Genomic DNA, 15,972 nt, shown 5'->3' with positions numbered 1-15,972 from the left:
GTCTGAGTGGCTGTTTTGCATCATAACTGGTATGTGAGTGTGCCTTTCCGCTGTGTTTACAAACACATGTTTCCACTTGACGATTTACGGAGCTCGCTACTTCAAACAACTTATGTAGACCGCAGAGGGTTGACCCAGTGGTGGGGGAGCATATGGCCTTCCATATGTCGTTGAGCTCCCAGCAGCCAGCATGGCCAATGGTAAAGGATGATGGGAGCTGTAGTCCAGCAACATCTAGAGAGCCATGACTTCCCCACCCCAGAGACTTGGGTCTTTGTAGGAGGATATATGGCTACATCCATGGCTATTCATAGTAGCCAACGGCTACTAGCCATGAGGGTTATGTTCTAGCTCTGCTGCCAGAGGTCATATGCATCTGAATACCCATTGCTGGGAATTCCAAGTAGGGAAAGCACTGTTTCGTCCTTTCGGGCTTCCCACTGGGACATCTGGTTGGCCACTGGGAAAACAGGATGCTGGACTAGATGAGTCTTTGGGCTATCCTTATGTTCTGATAAAGGGTTCTTGCCTTCATGCCCTGTCTGGGGCTTCCCAGAGGCACCTATGAGAACAGAATGGGCCTTTGACCTGATCCAACAGCTCTTCTTATGTTCTTAGGCAGATGGTCTTGCACAAGCTATCATGGGCTAGTTGCCTTGGTGGACTTACCTGCAAGTCTGCCTTAAGGTATCTATGCTTAGGAGCTAGGCTGAGTTAAACGTTAGGCTCACTACTCTGGTGCAAGTGTACATTTTCCATTGTCGTTGGTCGTGCCTGAGCAGCATATGTTTTCCCCCTTTAAAAAATGCATGTGGGGGAATTCAGCCTAGGAAGTGGCCCTTTGGGATCAAGCTGTTACAGAGCTTTCTTTAATCTTTCTAAGATCAGCGATTTGTGCCTGGCGGCCGTGGCTTTCTTCCCTCTCCACCCAGCAACAGCTGCTGTGGGCCATCTGCACCAGTAGCCTAATACTCCACTCAAAGTAGTAACCAATTGGCAAATGTCAGGCAGTCAGTGGCACAGAATGGCACAGTGGCACAGAATACTAACCTGGTTAGTATTTGGCCTGGGCTGAGCACGCTGAGAGCCTCTGCTTCACCTGTTCTAGGGGTTTTAGAGGGTTACAACGGGAAGACCTGTGAGGCTTTAAGCTGGCGAAGAACAAAACTAAGCCGGCAGCCGCTGCCTAGACAGAACATGTATGCATTCCAGAACCTATATTAATACAGTGGTACCTCTGGTTATGTACTTAATTCATTCTGGGAAGCCCCAGACAGGGCATGAAGGTAAGAAGAGCCCTGCTGGATCAGGCCAAAGACCCATTTGGTCCAGCATCTTGTTTTCACAGTGGCCAACCAGATATGGGAACCCCAAATGCAGGACCTGAGCACCACAACTCTCTCCCCACTTGTGATTCCCATCAACTGGGATTCAGTGGCATACTGCCTCCAACAATGGAGAAAGGACATAGCCATTGTGGCTAGTAGCCATTGATGACCTCGCCCATGAATTTGCCTATACCTCTTTTAAAGCCATCCAAGTTGGTGGCCATCTTGTGGGAGCAAATTCCATAGACTGACTGTGACGATTGTATTGCAGTGCTGAGAAGGGAGGACTATTGTAGGTTTTGCCCCTGTTCTTTTGCTGCTTCTCAGTTGAACTGGAGCATGTCATGTCATGGCACTGACCCGGGTTAGCCACCGTCAAGGAAGTCCATCAGTGCACCAGGGTGTTTGTTTGTTTTCTTGCAGAAAGCCAAAGTTGTGGCTCTCCAGCAGCAGCCAGAAGGAGAGCCTTGCCTAGAGTTAAAGGAGCAAGGAGTGGGAGGAGGAGATGAACCAGCATCTCCTGAGCCTCAGGGAAGAAGCCATCCCAATAATCATGCCATCCGCCCTCTTATTCTACCTGAGGCCTCATCCATCTGGTACATTCACTTTTCAGCTTGCATCAAAGAGGGTAATTAGGAAATCAATCCAAGCAAACAGGTGCCCAAATTACACTCTTCAAATGCAGAAAACAGATGCCAGTCATAACCCAGGCTTGAATGGACATAGCTGGACCAACTTACAGGGTGTGTATGTTAGATGGGGAGGTGTCCTGGCTCAGTGGCAGAGCATCTGCTTAGCATGGAGCAGGTCCCAGGTTCAGTCCCCAGCAGCATCCCCAGGTAAGGCTGGGAAAGATCCTTCGTCTGAAACCCCAGAAAGTGGCTGCCAGTCGGTGTAGAATATATTCAGCTAAGCAGACTAAAGGTCTTGTTTGGAATAAGGCCGTTTCCTAGGTTTGCATATCTTAAGGGAAGGGCCTTAGTTCAGTGGCAGAGCATCCGCTTTGCATGCATGCAGAAGGTCTGGGGTTTAGTCACACCTCCAGGGAGGGCTAGGAATGCTCCCTGGCTGAAAACCCCTGAGAGTCACTGCCAGTCAGTTTGGACAAGACTGAGCTCAATGGACAAATGCTCTGGTTCAGGAGAAGGCAGCTTCCTGTGCTCCTAGGTACCAACAGGCCGCAACATGTCACCCCAGTCACAGGGCAGTGTGGGAAGGCCGGCGGCCTGTATCTCCTTTCATGTCTGCTTTCCTTCCTTCCTCCCTCAACCTCCAGATTTAACTAGGTTCTCCCCCCGCCCTCCGCTGCACACACACACACACACACACCTCCAAGCGATTATAATTATAGATGTTTGCCAAACCAGTTTCGCTCCCCACCTCTGCTTTCGAAAGAAACAGCGGAGGGCGGGCGGGCGGAGGGGGGGGTGAGGGCAAACCACAAGAGAGGAGGCGAGAGTCGGTTTCTGGGCGTGCCGGAGTCTTGAGCGTGGGTGCAGGATTCCCCTCTTCCGAGAAGGCAGCTCTTGTTCCCCTCTCTCTATGCCGAGGGCGGCTGGCACGATAAAAGGAAGGGAGCCAAGCCAAGCGCATAAGCTGTCTCCCTCTCTCCGCTGGGGGAACCTTCATCCTTGCACTTGACAGCTCCGGATTAAAAAAAAAAAAAAGGCCACAAAACAAAGAAGATAAAAAGAGGAACCCTGTTCCTTTAACACTTTGTGGTTTAGTGCTTTGGAGGTGTGGTAGCAGGCATGGCAATGTTTCATAAATCCTGGGGTTCTTTTTTGGGGGGCTACTCAAGCACCTCAACCCCCTCCTGCTTGTTAAAACTGGTTAACGCCATCCAGTGCCTCTGGCTTTCTTTCTGGTTGCTCATCCCCTTGTCAGCCACAATTTTATTCATCGCATCAGCTGTGGTTGGGGAAGTGAAGGGTAGTGGGGTGGGGTGGGCATTCTGTGTAACAGGAAATATTTTTTTTAAAATGCTTTCAAATTCTTCGCACTTCCCAAAAAGAGTTGGATTCTGTAACGTAACAAAATCATGCAATTGCACATAACTTCTATTATTTTGCATTACCGGTATTTTACTTTTTTTTTTTTACTATTTTTGCACGACTTGCTCTGGTTTGGGTAATCATTTTTCAAGGGAGGAAAAGATCATGACTTAAGGACCTCATGCAGAGTGGGCAGTGAGAATGGGGTGTGGGGCAGACAAGGGTCTTGCGGGTGCCCTTTTCCTCAATTTAAAAGCACTTAGAGCTGGAGGAGGAGGTTGGAAGAGTGATGCTCTTTCCCTCTTTCTCTTTCAATTCTATGTGCTTTTCAATGCTCATATTAATTTGACTGGATCTGACTTTAACTCACAACCCTGGGGGAAGAAAAATGTGTGCACTCATAACTTTCTCTCTTTCTGTCTTGTTGTGGGGAGGGAGTTGGGGGAGAAGTGACCAGAGCAGCTTGTGCCTGTGGCACTCATTCAAAAATCAAAATGTGCCTGCAGGCCTAAAAAAAAATTGTTGCACATGCACACACAGCACTTTACAAGGACTATTATCTGTTCCTCTGGTCCATGGGAAGGAAAATTGGATGGGAGGCATTTTTTTGAAAGAGGTGCTTGTCAAAATTGCTAGTGATCAAGACCACCACCTTATTTGGGATGGGGGGCAGAATAACAATGTTTTTGTGCTGAAACAGGGTTACGGAATCTGCGTTACTGGGACAACAGCTCCTATCGCAACTGATGTTTACCCAGGGTGGCTGGGGCTGATGGGAGATGGAGTCCAACAACATCGGCTGGGGGAGGGGGACTTTCCCCATCTCTGTGCTGGTCAGTGTTCAAAGTGAGCGACTCTCATCCATGACCCTGCAGAGTGGTCAGTACGGATGTCTGGCCAAGTCTTACACCATACATTTAGGAACATAAAAATGTGTTGGGCTCATCTATCCCAAGCATCCCGTTCTCACTGTTGTCAACCAGATGCCTGCGAGAAAACCCACAAGCAAGACCCGAATGTAAAAGCGATCTCCCCTTCTGTGTCATTACTGCCTCCAGCTGTGCAGGTACAGCATAACCACCAGAGCATAGCCAATGCACATTTAAAGCACATGACTCCCCCCCCCCCAAATCCTGGGAGCTCTAGTTCCCCTCCCCAGTGCTCCATTTCACAGCACTGTGAGCAAACTACATGCAGTTCCCAGGGAATGTCTGCTGCCTGGAACAGTGTACAGCTGCTGCCAGTCTGTGCAGACATAACTGAGCTAGATGGACCAGTGGCATATAAGGCAGTTTATTATGCTCTCTTTAAAAAACTGCTTAGACATCAGCTTGGAGGATCACCACACCCCAACCCTACTATCAAGTGTGCATGTGTATACAGTGGTACCTTGTGTTACTGATACGGAAGGGGGGGGCATGTCTGTAACGCTTCAGGTTACAGACTCCGCTAACCCAGAAATAGTACCTCGGGTTAAGAACTTTGCTTCAGGATGAGAACAGAAATCGTGCTCCGGTGGTGCAGCAGCAGCAGGACGCCCCATTAGCTAAAGTGGTGCTTCAGGTTAAGAACAGTTTCAGGTTAAGAACAGACCTCCGGAACGAATTAAGTACTTAACCCGAGGTACCACTGTATTGGGCAGGGGGTGGGTGTTCAGTAGCGTTCCCATTTCAGTTCCTTTTATACATTTTTGTTTTCCCTGGGGAGGGAAAGGAGAGGGTGAGTGAACTGCCCACTAAGCCACATCAGGTTATATTAGGAGTGGCAAAGAGTGGAGGGAGACCGTGAGGGTGTCTGGGGGCGCCCGAAAGCAGCTGTCATTTTTGGGGTTGTTGTCTTTTTCCCCCCTAAGGGCTGTTTGAATCGCACCTAGGTGGCATCCGGTTGGCCCTTTGAGATCCAAACAGAAATTTGCAGCAAGCAGTGAAACCGCAGCCGGTGGGTGGGTGGCTTCGTTCTCTCGCCTCCTTGAGCCCTGATCCGGTGCCACGTGGAACCCCCTCGCCCCCTCCTCCCAAAAGGCAAAGCAACGCGCGGAGCAGGGCGCGCAGGCTGGCAAAGCCGGGAGTTGCTCTGCCCGCTGGCGAAGCTCGCCGAGCGAGGCGGCTGCTTAGCTGGCTGCCTGCCTCCGCCTCGTCCTGCTGCGCGCCCCGGGGGCGATGGGGCTGCTTGGGAGCGCGCCTCCTTCCTGCCCGCCCGCCTGCTTTCCTTCCTCCGTCTGGCCCGGCCGGCTCCAGGCGACCGGGGGCGGGAGGCCTGGAGGAGTTTCCAACCGCGGCGGCGGCGGCAGAAGCAGGGTCTGCGCCGCCCTCTGGGCTCCGCCGCTCCTCTCGCCGGGTTATTTATTACCTCTCTCCCGCGGTGGCGGCGGCGGCGCGGCGGCTCCGGGGCGGCTGCCAAGCTGCCGGGGGAGTCGGCGGCGGCGGAGAAAGGGACCCCGCGCAAGGGGGATCCGGAGCAACGACGCCTCCCCAACAGTTCCAGCTAGCCAAACTTTTCTTAGCAGGGCTTTCTCGGAGGTGGGACTCTATATTATTTCTGACGCCCACTCACCCCCGTTTCCCCCACCATCGGAAGCTAAGATTCATACATTGCCTAAGTATATTGCTTGTTATCGGAAAAGAAAGAAACAGGTTGGTTCCTCCCTTCTTTCAGGGACGACCAGCTGGTGGACAGGAATTCAAGGGTGAAGCCTTGTTTCCTGGGCATAGAGGCGGAGAGTTGCTGCACCTGTTGGATTTCTGCTTGTTACCCTATGAGCAAAAAAAATAAAGCAGGGTTGGGGAACCCAATCTCTCCCAATATGCACAGCGACTGGGGGTGATGAGGTGTTGCTGTGTTGGCAACGTCTGGAGGGCCACCCAGTTGCCCATCTCTGCACTAAAGGCTTGAACAGCTGACAGAATTTGTTTGCCAGCATCTTGTGCCTCTGGAGGTGGGCCAGTTAATGAGCCAGAGCTCTTATCTTCCCTGTAAAGCAAAAAATTGATTTTATACCAGTTTATGTAGGGACATAGGGACGCGGGTGGCGCTGTGGTCTAAACCACAGAGCCCAGGACTTGCCGATCAGAAGGTTGGCGGTTCGAATCCCCATGACGGGGTGAGCTCCCAGAAGCTGTGTGCAGACAAATGCCGGCTCCCTCGGCCTATAGAGTGAGATGAGCGCCAGAACCCCAGAGTCGTCCGCGACTGGACCTAACAGTCAGGGGTACCTTTATCTTTATGTAGGAACATAGGAAGCTGACTTATCCATTGGTCCATTCTACTCAGTACTGTTTACACTGACTGGCAGTAGTTCTTCAGAGTTTCAGGCAGGCGACATTTCCAGTCGCAGCTGGAGATTCCGGCGATTGAGCCTGTCATCTTCTTCATGAAAGCAAATATTCTCCCACTGAATTACAGCCTTCCCTTAAGACATGGGAACATAGGAGCCTTTATACAGGGTCAGAATATTGGTTCATCTGGCTCAGTACAGTATTGTCTGCACTGACTGGCAGCAGCTCTCCAGGGTTTCAGACAGCCCTGCTTGAAGTGTACCCAATGCAAGCTGTACATGAAACAGTGCAGTACATGCCCCTTTGCCTCAGGCAGCTGAATATCTGGGTGTCAGTCCTGATGATGTCCCCAAAAAATGGAAAAAGAAGAAAAGTAATTTTCTTGACTCAGGGAGGCGCACTATGATACATTCTGAAAGTAACTCCTGCAAAGGAAGTCAAGTTTTCCTGCCGACATCTTCTTTGCTGCATTATTTAAAAAAATAAATATGTTTTATTTGGTCAAGGGCTGGATGTTCTGCTGTGGCACCTTATTCCAGTGATTTTAAAATGGTTTACAGGCCTTAATTAACATTTCACCCTTCTTCTCCCCCTACTCCCAGGGCTGGCTGGTTTCCCTTCATGTAGCTTGCCCCAGTTGTCAGGCTGTTAATTATGCAGCTTGTTGACGGTGGTGTGTATGTGTGTGTTGTGGGGAGGGGGAGCAGTTAAAAAGGAGGCCTTCTCTGGGGGTGATGCTAGAGGCTGTTCAGACTTCCTTTTCAGGCTTCTCCTTTTTCTTAAGGGTAGGTGTGGGGAACCTTTTTCAGCCTGAGGGCCACATTCCCTTCTGGGCAAATGCGGAGGGGGGGGGCACATGCCAGTTGTGGGCGGGGCCAGAGGCAAAAGGGACTAGAACAACAAATGTAAATTTTACCTGGTTTCTACTGTCCTGCATCCAGGCAACCAAGAATCATTATCAGAATTCAAAGACACGTGTGAGCCCTCAAGGAGGGTGCAGAGTAGGGCCAGTGAGGGGTGTGGCTTGGGGAGAATCCTGAGGGCCTTGTAGAGAGGCCTGGAGGGCCACAACCTGCCACACAGTTGGGCCTGAGGTCCCCAGCTCCATTTTCCAGCTGTGCATTTGCCTCAGAGGTTTGGTGCAAAGTCACGTGGTGTCAAACCCATAGCTGTCAACTTTCAGATCTGAAAATAAGGGATCAGCAGCCTCGAAAATAAGGGATCTGCAGCCTCACCTGTCCCGGGGACAATCTATGGGATTATCTAACAATCCGGGATAGCAGCGGGAAGCGGCGGGAAACGGCGCTGGATTAAGGGAATTTCCCGCAAAAAAAGGGAAGGTTGACAGCTATGGTCAAACCATACTTGTGACTATTGCTTAGGTAATCAAGGGCTATGAGTGGCAATGGCTGTGTGCTACCTCCTGGATCAGAGGCACCGCTTCGCAATGCTAGTTACTGGGGAGCAACATCAGGAGAGGGCCTGGACCTCCAAGTTCTGCTTGTGGGCTTTCCATATGAATTTTTATTCAGGGGGGATAACTACAAGACCAGTTTTTATTGTGGGATTGATGCTTCTCATGCACACAGGGCTTTTTTGCAGCTACATCCACACCATACATACAAAGCAGTATCATACCACTTTAAACAGCTGTGGCTTCCCCCAAAGGATCCTGGGAAATGTAATCTTTTAAGGGTGCTGAGAGTTTAGAGGAGATACCTATTCCCCACAGAGAGAGGTAGTTCTAGAGTTCCTTGTGAAGAGGGATTGGTTGTTAAACCACACTGTTAATTGTAGCTCTGTGAAAGGAAAAGAGGCTTTCCAAACAACTCACCAGCAAACTACACTTCCTAGGAGTTTTTGAGGGGCAGAAAACCATGACTGTTAAACTGGTGTAATAGTGTTTTTAATGTATGTTGTGGATATGGCCGCAGTGTTGTCTGCATCAAGATTCCACCCTGTATTCCCTACCCAATTTAATCCAGATTTATGGGGGTGTGTGTGTGAAATCAATAGGTTAAAGGAACACAACACCTGTTTCCGATGAGCAGTTTGTGATATCTCAAGGACAGATTTGTAAATTACCTTGTCCCCATCCTGAAGTGCATAGTAACAATATGGAACGCACTCCTAGAGGAAGTAGTGATGGCCACCAACTAGGATGGCTTTAAAAGAAGCAGCAGTGCTTCCGAATACAGTGGTACCTTGGGTTAAGTACTAAATTCGTTCCGGAGGTCTGTTCTTAACCTGAAACTGTTCTTAACCTGAAGCACCACTTTAGTTAATGGGGCCTCCCGCTGCTGCTGCCGATTTCTGTTCTCATCCTGAAGCAAAGTTCTTAACCCAAGATAATATTTCTGGGTTAGCGGAGTCTGAAACCTGAAGTGTATGTAACCCGAGGTACCACTGTACCGGTTGCTAGAAACTTGGCCATTCTGAGAACAGGAAGCTAAACTAGATGGGTCATTGGCCTGATCTGTTGGGCTCTTCTTTCTTCTCATGTTCTTAAGCATCCATAGGTGGGCACTGCGTGAATCAGTATGCTAGGCTAGATATGCCTCTTTGGGCTGTTCTGGCTGGGTTCCTGTGTAAAGGAATAAGCATGATGTGCCGGTCAGAGTCCAGAGAGTGGCTGTTGCAGGCACATCCTGCTTGGGGGCTTCCCATAGGGGCCTCCAGTGAGAATAGGATGCTGGACTAGAGGCTCCTCTGGCTTGACCCAGGAGCGCCTATCTCCTGTTCTTATTCATGATACTCTTCTCAGAAGAGAATTTGACAAATTTATAGAGGTTAGGGCTAGCAATGTCTACTAGCTACAATGTCTATGTTCTTCCTCCACTATCAGAGGCAAAATGCCTCTAAATACCAATTTCTGGAAATTGCAAGTGGGGAGAGAGTGCTATTGTGCTCAGATTTCCCACGGAGGCATCTAATTGCCCGCTATGAGAACAGGTCTGGACTAGATGGTACTTTGGCCAGATCCAGCAGCTGAGCTCTTTCTTTTCTTTTTTTTGCACTCAGATCCCCACCTTATGGCTTAGCATCGCCCCCTTCTCCATGCAGCTCAACATGGCTTTTGTGCTAGTGCTAAATGTCAAGCATCTTACCCTGTGCCTTCAATCTGCTTCCCGGCTCTCTCCGGTTCGGTTCGTCTCCCTTTCTCCCCGCCGCACTGCACGGAAGAGGAATGGACGTAAATATCCTTCCCCCCTTTTGGCTAGCAGTATTTCTTTTCCACTTGCTGCCTCCTCGCTGTCTGCAGGCCCGCTAATGTCCCCAGAGCTCCCGAGCCCATTTATTTTCCCATCCGCTCTCGGCTGCCTGAAGCGGGGCTAATGCATCCCCAAAGGCCTTTGCTCCTTGTTAATTACACCAGGAGAAGCCATCGCAGCTGCCATGTGTGCATCAGGACCGTGGCTGGCAGGTGGGCGATGGCAGGTGGGGCACAGGGGAGGGGGGGCACAGAGAAATCAACAGGCTTGAGACCCAGGCATACCAGAGAATGTGAAGGAGCCACACAGACATTTCCCACACTCTTGTTTAAACCCAAGCTCTAAATAATTCTTTCTACCTTTGGGATGGGACGTGGGTGGCGCTGTGGGTTAAACCACAGAGCCTAGGACTTGCTGATCAGAAGGTCGGCAGTTCGAATCCCCGCGACAGGGTGAGCTCCTGTTGCTCAGTCTCTGCTTCTGCCAACCTAGCAGTTTGAAAGCATGTCAAAGTGCAAGTAGACAAATAGATACCACTCCAGCGGGAAAGTAAACGCCGTTTCCGTGCACTGCTCTGCTTCGCCAGAAGTGGCTTGACCTGGAAGCTGTACACCGGCTCCCTTGGCCAATAAAGCGAGATGAGCGCTGCAACCCCAGAGTCGGCCATGACTGGACCTAATGGTCCAGTCGTCCCTTTACCTTTACCTTTGGGACACACCCATCCATGCTGGTTTTCGAGGGTCCTGAATTTATATCCATATAATAACAATTTTTGACATAGCACCATATACTTCACATGCATACGAAGACAGGCTCTGGTGGATTGAGCAGATGAGACCAATAGTGGGTCCAAAAGTCAAGAAAGTGGTTCCTGCATGTGCTGCAGAGGGAAGTGAGGGGCAGATGGAGCTTGTCAACTTGGGAAGGTAACCCATCTAGGAGAAGGAAAACTCTGATCCTAAACCCCCAGTGCTTTGCGGGATATCTTTGGGAGAAGAAAAGCCTAAGGAGTAAACTGTACACAAATCTAGAGTGGAGTCCCTAAGATGGTTGGATGGTGCCTTGTACGCCTCCTTCTGAAAACTCCTGCAGCCAAGTTGGTGCCAAATAGATTGCTTTCATTTGGACCACATCAGCAATGCTGAGAGGTAGGTCTTGTCTTCTGGGCAGCGCAGGACCTCCATACACACCGCCTAGGCTTGCACCCTGGGGAGGTCTCTTTGGTGCTGCAGTGCAGCAGTTTGACTTCACCCTGGGGTGCACCCTCCATTTTCTCTTGAGGCAGACTGATGCTGATGCAGTATACTTTACAAAGACCATCATGCATGCCTTTGGAAACAGTCCTCACACAACGGCCCTGCAAGGTAGGCTGATAGGTAGGCTGTTACTGCAGATAGAGGGTTGAAAGAGGGTTGGGAGAGAGAGAGAGAGAGAATTGCCGCAAGTCCAGCTAATGAGTCCATGGAAGGAATGAGATTTGAAGCAGCCCAGTCTACAGTGGCAGCTGGCGCCCATGGGGATTGGTGGGGCAGAAGGCAGGGAGACCAACAGTAGGTGCAGTCTGAGTCAATGGCAGGCAGAGCCAATTAATTCTAGGTTTGTCCTCATCCTCCTCCCTAATGAGTTCTGCAAGAGGCAACACTGAGACTGATGTGGAGGAAGCTGACAGGCAGGGCCATCCGATTGGACTGGTTGTAAGAAAAGAGGCAGGGAAGTAAGGGCTGGCTGAGGTTAGTGGAACAGCTCCCCATTTGCCCTGGCGGACCAACCTCCACTGGATGGCAGAAGTCTTCTGCCAGTCAGAGCAGACAGTGCTGGGCTAGATTGACAAACAGTATGACTAAGGCAGTGTTTCCCAACCTTTTTTGGGCAAAGGCACACTTGTTTCATGAAAAAAATCTCGAGGCACACCACCATGCCAGATGGGGAAAGGTCACTTTTTACTTATGTAAAAAAAATAAAAAAATAGTAACAGCATAGAAGGTAGAGAAGGTAGGACTCGAACCAGTGGATTCACGTTACAATAAAGATTTTGACTAAACATGGGAAAGAACTTTCTGCTGGTAAGGGCTGTTCAACAGGGGAATGGTCTCCCTCGGGAGGTTTTTCCCTTCTTGGAGGTTTTTAAGCAGAGGTGGGATGTCTGTCTGCCATGGATGCTATGGCTGAGATTCCTGCACTGCAGGGGTTGTACAGTACTGGATAGCCCTGGGGATCCCTTCCAACTCTACGATTCTATTAGGATCCCTTTTATAAAAGAGAGAACTTTAATGGCACGGCCATTATTTATTTCGGCTTCTCCCAACGGTGCCACGAAGGATCAGAAAAGCTGAAGAAGAGACCCTTCCTCAGAGGAGGCGGGAGACCACCGGACCCGCCGAGGAGGGGAATCCGGCCGCCTTTCCCTCCAGAGCTTCGCCTTTTGCCCCGGCCAAGTTGCGCCGAGGGCGCCTTGCGGGCTCTGCGTGGCTTCAGGCGGAGCCTAGGAGCCACTTCCCAGCCTGGAGGGCAGGCTGTGCACGGACCCCGCCACTCTCGGGGCGCGACCCAGACCCGGCTGCCTTCCGCGGCCAGCAGAGGTAGGCCGCCGGCTTCTAACCCGGCGGAACTGGGGCGTCCCGGGCGCAGCGCCGCGCTCCCCGCTCCTCCCGCCCCGCCCCCTTCTCCCGGGTGCCCCCTCCCTCCTTTGTTCTCCGGAGCCCCGCCTCCCCCTCTGCCCCAGCTCGCCTATTGGCTCACGCAGCCGCCACTCAGGTGGGGGCCCGCTTAGGCCCCGCTCCCCGGCCCCCGAGAGAGAGTGGGAGCGTGCGGGGCTGGGCTGGGCGGCCGGGCGTCTCCTTCCCTGCGCTGCTTCGGCCGCGTCTGCAGCCGCCGCGGGACCAGGCGGGAGGCCAGTCATGCCCAAACACTGCCAGCCGCTCGGAAGGAGCTGTCGCTCCACCGGGCAGCGCCTACCTGCGCGCCCCTCGCTCCCTGCGCCGAGGATGGCGGGGGCGCCGGGCGCAAGGCAGCGCCGGGGCTGCTGGGCAAGCGGCAGATGCTGATGCAGTTTGGGGAATTCCTGTCACAGGGAGCAAGGCAGAAGCGGATGACGGGGCACGTTCCCCGGGGGAGCGGGGCCGGAGGATTAGCCCGACTCGCCCGACTCCCTCCCACGGCACACTAGGCAACGTCCGGCGGCACACTAGTGTGCTGCGGAACACCGGTTGGGAAACACTGGACTAAGGATAAGGCAGATATTTCTGTGTCCTTCCATTGGGTGTGACTCATGTGAGTCTTTAGCTAAATTGTGGAGCACACACACCTTTGCATGCAAAGGTTCTACTGAAAACCTCAGATAGTTAAACTTCTGCCTGGCTGAGATCCTAGAACCCTGGAGAGCTGTGGACAGTCCAAAATGGACTATAATGAGCTAAACGGACCAACTGTTTGCATTGGTTGAAAGCAGCTCATGGGATGGGGTGAGGAGAGAGGCTATAGGTTGGTGATGAAGCATCTGCTTTGCATGCCAAAGGTCTTGGGTTCAATTCCCAGCATATCTGATTAAAAGGATCAGGTGGCAAATGATGAGAGAGCCCTGAAGAATTGATGCTGCCAGTCAGTGCAGGCAGTACTGGGCTAGAAGAACCAATGCCCTTTCACCAACCCAGCTTCCAATATTCTTCCCTGCGTAGGAACTGAAGGATCTTTCAGTTTGGTTCTCTTGGTTTCTCATCTTCCCTGATCTTAAATTCAGTTCTCTACATTTCTTCAGCAATTTTCCAATTCTCTTTAAAATGAATATTCATGAAAAATTTCCAGTATTTTAGTGCGAAATTATCCTAATTATTTTCCTTAATGTGCACATCTTTTTGCAAGCAATATGTCCTGTTATAGGGCAGCTTTTGTACATTGTTTTCACTGATATATTTACATTTATGCACTTGTTCCCCTAAAATATGCATGTTTGTAAATGTAGTGTAGTTGGAAAACTGTATTGCAAGATTCAGATGGTTGTGTTCCAGTACTCAGATTGTTTCAGAAAGTGTAGATCTGATAAATTCAGCTTTAAATGTGAACTGAATTGAATTTCACTCCTGTTCTGGGCATGGGTGGCCCTTTAGGAGGCCTGATAGTAGTGTACACACATTGGGCTTGCTAATAATAATAATAATAATAATAATAGGAGTAAATATTCTCATCATGATCCTCATACAGGCTTGTTTCATTCCGCCTCAAAATTGAAAGAATGGTTGTAAAGTCTGCTTCCATCGCTGAGTTACAATAGCACTTAACCTCGGTGAACTGAAGGGATAAGCAATGCTCAAAATCTCATTAGGATAAGCTTACATTGTCTTTGGCTTGGCCAGAGAGGGAGGGAGGGAGGGAGAGAGAGAGAAGCTTTTGGGAGCTGGAACCATCCACTCCAGACGTGCCCAGTTTAAAGTAGAGGAAGAACTGTGATGAGTGTGCGTGCGTGCGCACGCGCATTTAGAGACAGAATTGCCTTAGAGTATGAATATTTTTGTGTTCAGCATCTGAGTACTATGGCCACATCCTCACAACACGATTGTGCACACCCCTGCATATTCCTGCATTGCAGGGGGTTGAACTAGATAATCTTCAAGGTCCCTTCCAACTTTACAATTCTATAATTTGATGAGGCCCTGAGTTATGTCAAGACCACCCCGGTCTCTGAGCAGTGAGAGACTCCAGGGGTACCTGCCCTTTCCCAGGGTTCGGTTTCCATGAAATGAAGGTCACTGGAGACCGTGGTGTCTTTAGGATATATGGCTTCCTTTACACATACACGCAGGTCCCGCTATTCAAACGCTCGTTATAAAAAAAAAAATCACTTATCCAAACACAAGAAATTAGTACCCAAACCTCGCTTATACACACCCACCCACCACAGGTTCAGATATCCAAACTGCCAGACCTGTGTGTAGTACTGTAAACAAAGAAGCTGCCTTAAACAAGCCTTTCCACAGTAGCTGTTTCACCAGAAACCATGGGCAGGACAAAGAGGTTGGCAGAATCGCCCCACCATGGCACACCGGTCTTGGTAGCACACTGCAATAGCAGCTGAGGGATGAGGTGACCTTTCCCTTAGCCTTTTCTTGAGCTATTAGCAAAGATGTTCCGTCAATGGGCATTAATGGCTAGAAGACCTTTCTCTGATGGCTGGAGGCTGAGATACATCTGTGTATGTGTATGTTTACTAAGAATGGACAAGTCTACTGCCATATCACCCTGTGAAGCCGGGAGCCCACCTTGGTATACCATGTGTATTAGGGACGGGCAAATCTGTCCACTTCTGTCTTCTCAGTTTTTCCTCTCTTTTCTTGTCATTTAAAAAAAAAAATACATTCTCCACATTTCCACAGCGATTTTTTGTTTTTTCCTCATAAAAAGAATTATCAGCATTTTAGTGTGGGTTTATCCTAATAAACACACATTTTTATGCAGTTTCGGTTCACATACACACATTTTTTAAAGCAATTCCCCCCAATATAATGCATAATGTGAATTGAAGGAGAGATAAAAGAAAGAATTCCTTCATGCAGCTCTTAGTTAAACTATGGAACACACTCCCACAGGAGGCAGGGATGGCCGCTAATCTAGATGGTGTTAAAAGAGGATTGGACCAATGCATGGAAGAGAGGGCTACCGATGGCTGTGCTGTGACTCCATAGTCAGAGGCAGTGATGCTTCTGAATCTCAGATGCTGGAAACCGCAGGAGGGGAGAGGGTTCTTGCGCCCAGGTCCTGCTTGCAGGTTTCCCACGGGCATCTGGCTGGCCACTGTGAGAACAGGAGGCTGGACTAGATGGGCCATTGGCCTGATCCAGCAGGGCTCTACTTATGCTCTTAATTCTCATTTTTGTATCCTATTTTTGTATGTTATCATCAGTGCAGGGGCTGTTGTTCAGTGGTAAGTGCACCTGTTTTACATGCAGAAAGTCTCAGGTTCCGTCCCTTGGTAGAGCTGAGTGAAGATGTCTGGCAGAATCCCTGGAGAGTCTTTGCCTGTCGATGTCAACAATGCCAAGACAGGTGGACCAATGGTCTGGCTCAGTATAAAGCAACGGATGCTGCTTTAGAGACTAAAACCCTCTGAGTGTCATCCTCATGCTCAATGGGCATCTTTGCAAACAAACAGAAATGGCAACACCAGCAACAA

At 50.2% G+C, this 15,972-nt stretch overlaps 1 protein-coding gene across 3 annotated transcripts in view; it reads left to right on the top strand.

Annotated features, from left to right (window-relative positions):
- The window catches only part of SAMD11 (sterile alpha motif domain containing 11), a 321,250-nt gene that overhangs the window by 130,210 nt on the left and 175,068 nt on the right, over positions 1-15,972 (top strand). The window contains exon 1 of one of the 3 annotated variants that reach the window (XM_082229922.1): positions 5,831-5,841. The exons of the other annotated variants lie outside the window; for them this stretch is intronic. The gene's annotated coding sequence lies outside the window, so the exon portion shown is untranslated. Of the gene's footprint in view, positions 1-5,830; positions 5,842-15,972 lie in introns of those variants that run through there. 3 annotated transcript variants of the gene reach the window in all.

The sequence above is a fragment of the Podarcis vaucheri genome, assembly GCF_965113315.1.
Source record: "Podarcis vaucheri genome assembly, chromosome: 7".
NCBI lineage: Eukaryota > Metazoa > Chordata > Lepidosauria > Squamata > Lacertidae > Podarcis > Podarcis vaucheri.
This window is presented reverse-complemented; position numbering and strand designations above follow the sequence as displayed.